At 40.1% G+C, this 11,259-nt stretch overlaps 1 pseudogene; it reads right to left on the minus strand.

The window, feature by feature from the left end:
• Nucleotides 1-4,969: 4,969 nt before the first annotated feature.
• On the minus strand, nt 4,970-7,842 carry LOC103200942 (annotated as a pseudogene).
• Nucleotides 7,843-11,259: the final 3,417 nt, after the last annotated feature.

Raw genomic sequence — 11,259 nt, forward strand, 5'->3', positions numbered from 1 at the left:
GATTTTAGATTATTGTGCACTGGACTTTATTACGTTTTTAAGGAAGAGTGTTGAACTTTGTTCTTCCAAACTGTTAAGGTACTTGGTGATGAGCTTTATCCTTTGAAGGGTTGAACATAAAGCTCTTTAGGGAGGATTTAGATTAGCCTTTACTCCTGGGCTAATTTAGCCTTACTAACAAAGAACAGAACCTTTTCGTTTTCTACTGAATGACCTATGTGTTCAACAAGGACTTTTCACTACGGCTAGTTGGAATCCAAAATTTCCCAGACTTTTGTGAACACTTGGAATTTTTGAGTTTACAATATTCCAGTTGTTCTTAGTCTGACCCTGTGGAGATTTTCCCTATGCAAGTGAGGCTCAGTTTCCAATCTAAGACTCAAATGGGCTCCCATGCAGATTTTGGGAACTCTCTGTCAATATAACGTTTTTGGTATTACAGCCCACACACTCCAGCCTCCCCAGCATCCCAACCTATGAGCTCCCTCTCCTCAACTCAGTGAAACTCCTGTGCTCTGTTGGTGGGACGCTTCTGTTATGGATTGAACTATGTTCTCCAAAAATATGTGTTGCAAATCCTAAACTGTATGTTTGTGGTTATAATCCCATTTAGGAATGAGTTTTTTTTTTTTTTATGTTAATGAGACAAGATTAGTGTAGGTTGTGCTTTGAGTCAATGTCTTATTTTAAAAAAAGCAGATTAAGCAAGCAGGGATAGATGGGGAAGATCAATGCCAAGCCACATGGAGATCTCCGAGGAACCAGGAAACAGAAGCTGAAGAAACAAGATCCTTTCCCTCAAGCCAACAGAAAGAGAAAGACTTCCGTTAGAGTTGGCATCCTGAATTTTGACTTCTGGGCTCCTAAACTGTGAAAAAATAACTTTTTCTTTGTTAAAGCCATTCACTGGAGGTATTTCTGTTATAGCACTAGATATGTGAGACATTCTCTTATTATCCCAGTTTGGAAAGTACCTCCAGTCAGAAATTAAGGGCAATTATAGACATTACTTTCTTATGTCTCTTCTCTCAAGTACCAAGTCATATCTTGCCCATAATCCAACATCTGAAAACAGTTGTTTCATGTATTTTGCCAGTTTTCTGGTTGTTTCAATGGGAGGAGAAATCTGATTTTGAATACTCCCTCATCAATACTTTTATTGTTAGCTTGTCTGTGATTTCTCTCAAACACAGATCTGACTACACAATTTCCCCTCTATAAGTCCTTCTAAGCTTCACTGTTTACTGTTGGACAGGAACACCAGAGCCTTTGATGTAACATAGTTCCTCTTTTCTCTTTTCTGTGCTTTCATGGTAACAAATACCTCTCTCTGTCATTGTATTTATTTATTTATTTTTTAATCCTGGTTGGTAATCATTCACTCGCCTATCTCCTCTCACCTGTAATAGGCTGAAGGACTTTTAAGGCATACACTATGGCTGATTATCTCCAAGATTTTATCACTGTTCTTGTCCTTTGGAAGATGCTCAATACTTATAAATGAATTATTACATTGATTAATGAAATAATAAATTGAGGTCACATTTATTAGTCATATGTTTGTGCTAGGAATTTTTCAAAATAATTTTCATACATTGTATTGTTTTAGAAAGAGAGCTTAGTGACTTGATCACGTCCTTATTACTTTTAAGTGATGGATCAGAATTTTATCCCAGGTTTGGCACTAAAATTTGTGCTCATAAGCTGTATATTATGGTTTGTTTTCCAGTGCTGTCTTGACTATTGTCATTTTCCAAATTCATAGCCATATAATAAAATCCTACCATTGTACTTTTATACTTCTTCTACAGAGAATCTAAACTTCCCAAGAAAACCCATGGAGCACAAAGCTATAAAGAGACATAGTCAGGCATTTTATCCATTTAATTTTTCCAGTATGATAATGGTCTTGGTGATTCATTCTGTGCTCTCATTAGAGCAATTATCCAGTTAATAGCTCTGATTTGGATTTGGCCGAGGTAGTTACTGCAGCTGGGGAGCACCAGAGAACAAACAGATGGACTACAAGGAGAGTTTTGAAGGAGGTCTGGGATTGATCTGACAATCATAGGCAAAGAAGCTGGTCTCTGTGCCCCAAACATATTGTTCAGGAGCAGACACCCAGCATTTACTGATGGAATTTTCTCTTCTGTAATGCCCTTCATTCTCCTCTCTACTGCTGATAGCACATAAAGACTACTGTGAGATTCCATTGAAGGTGACCCCTAAGACTTGGAATAATGGAAATGAGGCTACTAATTTAGAGGTCAGCTGTGCAAATATTATAGCTTGGATTATGGCAGAGATATACAAAGTCACCTTGTTGTTGTTGTTGTTGTTATGTGCGGTCGAGTCGGACCCTACTCATAGCAACCCCTCCTTGGGTTTCAGAGGCAGTATCACTATGGAAGTAGATTGCCCAACCTTCCTTCCGAGGAGTGGCTGGGGGGTTTGAACTGCCAGCCTTCTGGTTAGCAGTCAAGTGTCTTAGCCACTATGCTACCAGAGCTCCTACAAAGTCACCTAAGTGACTGGAATTCTTCACAGATCAGAAAGGCTTGACCATTACCTGATCATATTGTTAAAGTAGCTAAAAGTAAGATGTTTCAATCAGAAAGGGAGTGGAGGTTAGTTAATGTTGTAACTGCATAACATGGTTATATTTCCTTCATTCCCTTATGGGAGTGGATTCTAAGAACAATTTCCAATAATACTCCCACATTTGGTCCATGGTCTCACTTGGTGATCATTTCTTCATCTAGACCAGGACTTCTGTTGTGTTGGCAATTTTTTTATGACCTGTTCAACTTCTTCTTTTGTTATTGGATCTGTTAAACTTTTCCATCTCAGTCTGTGTTAGTTTAGGTAAGGAAACATATAATTGGGATAGACATTCTTGAATTTTGTGGATTTCCCAAATTGCTCCATGACTTTTGAGGTAATGAGGAAGACAAGGAGGAAGTCTCTGAAACGTTATCCTATTCTAAGCAAAATGTTGTTATTAGGTGCTGTTGAGTTGGCTCTAACTCATAGTGAGTCCATGTACAACAGAAAAAAATGGTACCTGGTCCTGCACCATCCTCATGATCGTTGCTCTGTCTCACTTCTAAGGAGCTTTATGGTTGTACTTTCTCCATGACAGATTTGCTCATTCTTCTGGTAATGCATAATATATTCAATATTCTTCATCAACACCATAATGCTAGTATGTCCATTCTTTTTGGTCAAGAAAATGGACAAAAACAAAACAAAACAAAACAAAGCAAAACAAACAAACAAAAAAGCACCCTATCCTGGGGAGCATGACAATCACCCTCAAAACCTTAAAGGATGCAGGCATGCTCCCCATCGTATCTCCATTAATTCATCAATCCATTCTACAAAAACAAGATCCTGAAATCTAACAGTGGACAACTGCAAACTTAACCAGTAATGGACCTAACTGTAGTTTCTGTGTCCTATCTTTGCTCAAGAAGATTAACACAGTCACATGTAGATGGTGAGGAGTCATTATTGATCTCATGAATGTGCTCTTTTTATTCCTTATCAAGAAAGAGGATCAGAAGCAGTTTGCCTTCACATGAGTGAACAGTAGTATACATTTTTGGTTTTGTCTTAGGTCTGTTATATCTCCCACATTGTCATAATCTAGTGTTCCGATCTCCCCTTATGAACTCTGTGTTGCATCTCCTGCCCTAAATAGTATGAGATAACCTAACAAACAACATCCAACACTGTGCACATGTGGTAATTTGAAATCTCTGAGTGGTGCAAATGGTTAATGCTTTCAATTTGCTAGCCAAGAAGTACCTTGGAAGAAATGCCTGGGGATCTACTCCTGAAAAATCAGCCATTGGAAAATCCTACGGAGCACATTTTCACTCTGACACAAAGGGGTCATCAGGAGTCCCAATTGACTCCATAGCAACTTTTTTTAAAAAACAAATTATAGTTTGACTTTCCATGAATGTATGCTTCCAGAGACAGAAATTACCATCCTTTTTTTTTTTTTTTTCTGGTGATTTTTTTCCCTCTTTATTTAAAAAAAAATTATAAAATTTATGCTGATAGTAAAAAAGTCAAACAATAGAAGAGAGTGTATATAGAGAAGTCATTTTCCCACTCCCAGGAGTTTGATCATTCTGGAAGTGTTCTCTGTATATATAAACATAAATATTTTTCATTTAAAAAACCACAAATGGGATCTCATTACACATCTTCTGTCAATGTGTTTGAGAAAACAACCATATTTCATTGATGTCTTTCCACTCAGCATATTTAGAGCTACATCATTTGTTATAAAGACAGAATAACTGATTTATTCAATTGCTTATGGATGGACATTTTGATCAATCCCAGTATTTTATGCATAACATCTTGACATCCTGGCACATTGAATGGGAGTGGGCAAGCACTAGGAAATATTTTCTCCTAAATGTTTACATTTTTCATTGACTAGAAGCACATGTGATTGGAATAGATTTATGAAAGCAGAATGGCTGAATTAGCAGTTGGACTTGAGTCAAATGCTTTAGGCACTATGCCACCACAGTGAAGGCATTTGACTGCTAACCAGAAGACTGGAGGTTCAAACCCACCAGCCACTCCTTGGAAGGAAGGTTGGGCAATCTAGTTGTAATGATACCACCTCAGAAACCCAAGGAGGGATCTCTATGAGTCAGATACTACTCCACGGCAGTGAGTTTGGTTTATCTCAATCTAGACAGAATCAAAGGGAATAAATATTTTCAGTAGAAGTGCTAATATTCGTTTGGTGTCAATAAAATGATCCAAAATAAAGTCAGAAACTATGGCAAGATACAGCTCCGTTAATGATGAAACATGATATTTCCTGTTTAAATTCAACAGCTGAAAGACTCCTTTTGTTTTATAAGGAAGATGGAAAATAAATTTATAATATGTGTTACTTTCAGACTGCATTACTCTCTGGAAACATGGCCAGTCAGAATTACGTTATTATTACAACTTTTTCCTTCACATCAGCTTGGTGAACATCAGAGTGATGAACTAAAGGTCTCATTTTCTGGGCACATTCTTTTCCATATAACAGGAAAAGCAAAATGCCTTTATGAAAGGTGAAATTAGACTTAAGAACTAATTAGCCATCCATTTTGACACAGTTATTTACATTCTGAAATAGTGTGAGGACTCAAAAAAAGAGTTTCTTTTGCTATGTGCCCATGATAAAGGGAAAGGGGTGATGACACTTGGTATTGGTATTCAACACTTGGGGATTGAACAGTGCTTCTGCCATGGCTGGATTTTTAGACAAATACAAAAGCCATTTCAAAACTTGAATCTTGGTGTTCCTACTTCCAGTAGGTGTTGTTGTTGTTAGGTGCTATTGAGTCATTTCTGACTCATAGTCATTGTATGCCCCATCCCACCCCATCCCACACCATCCTTACAATTATTGCTATGCTTGAGCCTATTGTTGCAGCCACTGTGTTTATCCATCTCATTGAAGGTCTTCCTCTTCTTCACTGATACTCAATTTTACCAAGCATGATATTCTCTAGGGAATGATCTCTCCTAATATCATGACCAAAGTATGAGAGACAAAGTTTTGCCATCCTTGTTTCTAAGGAGCATCCTAGTTATACTTTGTCCAGGACAGATTTGCTTGTTCTTCCTGCAGTCCATGGTATATTCAATATTCCTCCCTAACGCCACAATTCAAATGCATCAATTCTTCTTCAGTCATCCTTGTTCATTGTTCTGCTTTCCCATTCATATGAAGCTGTTGAAAAGACAATGGCTTGAGTCAGGCAGGCACACCCTAGTCTTCAAAGTGACATCTTTGTTTTCAACACTTTAAAGAGGTCTTTTGCAACAGATTTGCTCAATGCAATCTGCCATTTGATTTCTTGACTGCTGCTTACATCGGCATTGATTGTGGATCCAAGTAAAATGAAATCCTTGGCAACCTCAACCTTTTCTCCATTTATCATGGTGTTGCTTATTGGTCCAGTTTTAAGGATTTTTGTTTATGTTGAGTTGTAGTCCATACTGAAGACTACGGTCTTTGATCTTCATCAGTAAATGCTTCAAATCCTCTTTGCATTCAGCAAGTAAGGTTGTGTCATCTGCATATTGCAGGTGGTCAATGAGTCTTCCTCTAATCCTGGTGCCACGGTCTTCTTCATACAATCCAGCTTCTCAGATTATTTGCTCAGCATACAGATTGAATAAGTATGGTGAAACATGCAACCCTGACACACACCTTTCATGATTTTAAATCATGTGTTATCCCCTTGTTCTGCTCAAATGAATACCTCTTGTTCTGTGTACAAGTTCCTTATGAGCACAATTAAGTGTTCTGGAATTCCCATTCTTCTCAATGTTATCCATAATTTGTTATGATCCATGCGTTTGAATGCCTTTACATAGTTAATAAAACAAAGATAAACATACATCTGGTATTCTCTGCTTTCAGCCAAGATCCGTGTGCTGTCAGCAATAATATCCCTTATACCATGTCCCCTTCTGAGTCTGGCTTGAATTTCTGGCAGTTTTCTGTAAGGTACTGCTGCAACCATTTTAAATTATTTGAAATGTATTGCTGCAACTGTTTTGAATTATTTTCAGCAAAATTTTACTTGCATGTGATATTCTTAATGATATTGTTTGATGATTTTTGCATTTTGTTGGATCACCCGTTTCTGGGATAAGCACAAGTGTGAATCTCTCCCAGTCTATTGGCCAGGTGGCTAGCATCCACATTTCTTGGCATAGATGGGTGAGTGCTTCCAGTGTTGCATCCATTTGTTGAAACATCTCAATTAGTATTTCATGAATTCCTGGGGCTTTTTTTTGGCCAATGCCTTCTGTGCAGCTTGGACTTCCTCCTTCAGTACCATCTGTCCTTGATCATATGCTATCTCCTGAAGTGGCTGAATGTCGACCAACATTTTTTTGGTACAGTGACTCTGTATATATAACTATTAAACATATGCTAGTGGTCATTGGTAATGGTCATGTTTGTTCACAATCTCAATTCAGCCATATGAGCTTTACTGTTCATGGGAAGCAAAAAGACATCCTCACAGACTTGATTGATGTATTTCTCTATCATGCCTTGATTCTTAACATTCACACTCAGGTTATTCTGTGCATTTAAGGCTTTCTTTTAACACTGTGGTTGGGATTGTTAACCATGTACCCAACAATTAGAATATGACCCAGTTCAGGAATAAAGATTTGGTTAGCAAAGAAGACTGCCTTGTTACATGGAGTAATCAAAGCTCTTTCAATAATTGCAGGATCCTCAGTTGACTCAAGGAGTTCTGGTGGCATAGTGGTTAAAACATCTTATTGCTAACTAAAAGGTCTGGCAGTTTGAACCCATCAAGGTCTCTGTGGGAGAAAGATGAGGCAGTCTGCTTCTATAAGGATTTACAGTGTTGGAAACGCTGTAGGGCAGTTCTACTCTGTCCCAAAAGGTCACAGAGCACTTCTACTCTGTCCCAAAAATGACTTGATGGCAGTGGGTGTGTCAGCTGGCTCAAGCAGGTAACAGAGTTTCTGAAGTTGTGCAGCATTCAGGACATAATCATGTGAACCATCTATTAAGTGTTCTGTATATGGGGAGGAATGCAGCCCGGACCTGCAGCTGCTTGGCCACCAGCCCCATGAAAGCTGGTAAATGCAGTAATAGGCACCTGCCCTGAGGACCAGTCCTACCACCACCCAGCCCTCATCCTCGGAGCCACCCTTGCTGCTGCTGGGGTCAGTGGTGCAGAGCCGGGCAGGGTGCAGGAGGCTTATAGGGCCAACGTGGGTGCTGTAGCAGGTGCAGGAGTCTCCAGGGCCCAGCGTCATCACTCCCCCTCTGACCACATGAACATGACTAAGCTCAGCAGAAAGGAAAGGGGGGTCTCTATGGCCATCCTTCTCTGGTAGCATAGTGCCTAAGGCATTTCACTGCTAGCCAGAAGGCTGGGAGTTCAAACCTACCAGCCACTCCTTGGAAGGAATATTGGGCAGTCTACTTCCTTAGAGATACTGCCTGGGAAACCCAACGAGGGGTCATTATGATTTGGAGCCCACTCTACAGCAGTGAGTCATGACCATCCTTCTCAAATTATAATTCCCTATCTTGGATCATCCACCTCAAATTCTCTCCCTTGTGTTTCTCCATAGCATCTTACTACCTTCTAACATATGATATAAGGACCCCTGGTGGAGTAGTGGTTAAGGCATTTGGCTGCTAACCAAAAGGTCAGTAGTTGGAACCCAATAGCTGCTCTGTGGAAGAAAGATGAGACAGTCTGCTTCCCTAAAGATTTATAGGCTTGGAAACCTAATGGAGGTCTATGAGTTGGAATTGACTTGATGACAATGAGTTTGGTTTGGTTTTATGGGACAATGCTAACTGCAAGGTTGGCTGTTAGATGAAAACACTTCATGGGAGAAAGTCCTGGTAATCTGCTCCCATAAAGATTGCAGCCTAGGAAACCTTATGGGACAGTTATTCTCTGTCCTATAGGATTGCTATGGGTTGGAATGACTCCATGGCACACAACAGCATATCATTGTTGTTGTTGTTGTTGTTGTTGTTTTGCCGCCGAGTTGGCCCCGACTCATAGTGACCCCTCCTTGGGTTTGCGAGGCAGTATCACTGCGGAAGTAGGATTGCCCAACCTTCCTTCCGAGGAGTGGCTGGTGGGTTTGAACTGCCAGCCTTCTGGTGAGCAGTTGAGTGCCTTAGGCACTATGGTACCAGAGCTCCTAACAGCATCATACCGTTTGCTTATTGTCTAGCTCCTGCACACTAGACTGAAAACTCCATTAAAACATAGATTATTGTTTGTTTTGTTCAAAACAAACATCAACAGCATCGACAATGGATTAAACAGTGCTGGCCTCAAAAGGAGCACTCAAAATATGATTGGTCAATGAGTGTAAGAATAGAATGAATGCCAAGTTCCTTCCAAAGCCTAAGGGCACTGTGTGCCCTGGCCTGTCACTGTCTTCTGATCTTGTTTCTTATCACTCTCCTATTTTCAGGCCCCACTGGTTTCCTGCTGGTCTTCTTGACTAGTGCCTCCCGACTCTAGGGCTGTTCCCCTTCATAGTTCCTCTACCTGGAACATATCCTCCTGGATTACATGTGGCCCCTCCCTCACTCTACCCAGGGGTAGACCCCTGAGAGAGGCATTCAACACACCTGGGCTTAAATGACAACTCCATTACTCTTTGTTATTATTGTTAGGTGCCACCGAGTTGGTTCTGACTCATGGCACCCCTATGTACAACAGAACGAAACACTGTCCAGTCCTGCCCCACCTACACAGTTGTAGCCATGTTTGAGCCCATTGCTGAAGCCACTGTGTCAATCCTTTTCATCGTGGGTCTTCTTCTTTTTTGCTAACAACTTACCAAGCATGAGGTCCTTCTCCAGGAACTGGTCCCCCCGATGATACATCTAAAGTAAGCAAAATGAAGTCTAGTTATCCTCCCTTCCAAGGAACATTCTGGTTTACTTCCTCCAAGACAGATTTGTTTGCTCTTCTGGCAGTCCATATTCAATATTCCTCACCAACACCACAATTCCAATGCATCAATTCTTCTTTGGTCTTCCTTTTTCATTGTCCAGTTTTTGCATGCTTGTTGTTGTTGCTGTTAGGTGCCTTCAAGTTGGGCCTGACTCATAGTGACCCCTCCTTGAGTTTCTGAGATGGTATCGCTATGGAAGTAAATTGCCCAACCTTCCTTCTGAGGAGTGGCTGGTGGGTTTGCATGCTAGTATTAGAAATACTGGTAACAAAGCTTCCAGCATCATAGCAACATACAAACCTCCACAGTATGACAACTGACAGAGGGATGAAGGCATCACTCCTCATCCTGCCTTATTTTCCTTAAAGCAAGCATCAATACCTGATGTATGGTACCCTTCTAGAAAACAAATTCTAAGAGGACAAGGATTTGTTTTATTCACTGTTGTTTCTTCAGGTCTTATTATAATACCTGTACATAGCAAGCACTAAGCAAATATTTGTGAAGTAAATGAAGTAAGTTTAAGTAGTGCTGGATGACACACAAGTAAACTAGTGTCTTTACTGCAAGACTGCACAGATCCTTTAGTATGGAATATGCATTGTGAATTTCTAAGCACTAGAAACTTCTGTTAAGTTGTTCTTAGTTGCTATTGAGTCAAACCTGACTCACTGGAGACCCTGTGCATAACAGAAGAGAACATTGCCTCATCCTCCTCCATCAACCATTCATTTGTTCGAGTCCATTGTTGCAACTACTATATGTGTTTTGAGTGCCTTCCAACCTAGGGAGCACTTCTCCCATTACTGTATCAGTTAATATTCTTTTGGGAGCCATAAGATTTTCATTGGTTGATTTTTATAAGTAGATCTCCATGACTTTTCTTTCTAGTGTATCTTGGTCCAGAGGCGCTGGTGAAACTTGTCCACCATGGATGACCTGATGGTATTTTAAATACAGATGGTATAGCTTCCAACATCACATCAACATGCAAATCTCCACAGCATGACAAACTGACAGATAGGTGGTGCATGTCTACCCTCCTAGAAAACAAGTTCTATGAGGCTGTATTCATTGCTATTTCCCCTGGTCCTATAACAATGCCTGGGACATAGCAACCACTCAGCAAATATTTGTTCAATAAATGAAGTAAAGTTAAGAAGTGCTGGATGCAGCACAGGAAAACAAGTCTTTTTACTGCAAGACGGCTCAGAGCCTTGGATAGCCATATAGTGCCATTTATAAATACATAACATTTATGCTTAGATTTCAAGCTACATGAGGAAGGGAACCAGGTGTTACTCTCATTACATCAAATGATTGTTGGATGAATTATAGGAATGAATTCCTCCAGGGTACAACATGTACACTTCTTAGGAGTAGGAGTCCCTGGAGGTATAAATGGTTAATGTGACCTGTTGAATCCATCCAGAGGGACCTTGGATATAAAATTTGGTGATCTACTTCTGAAAAAATCATCCATTAAGAACCCTATGAAGCACAATCCTACTCTGACACACATGCAGGTGCTATGAGTCGGAATTGACTCAATGGCAGTTTTTTTTGGTTTGTTTGTTTTGTTTTTTACTGCTTTGGACTTTTTTTTAAAAAAAAAAAACTCTTGAAGTCTCAGTGGGAGGGGAATGCATAATTAGGATTGAGGCAAATCCATCAGGCCTTCTTTCCAGGAGGGTGGGCTAGGAGGAGCAGCCCTGGAACCTGAAACTGGGCACATGGTTG

Source organism: Orycteropus afer, unplaced genomic scaffold (assembly GCF_000298275.1).
Source record: "Orycteropus afer afer isolate SDZICR_OR568_19922 unplaced genomic scaffold, OryAfe1.0 scaffold00136, whole genome shotgun sequence".
NCBI classification, from domain to species: Eukaryota; Metazoa; Chordata; class Mammalia; order Tubulidentata; family Orycteropodidae; genus Orycteropus; species Orycteropus afer.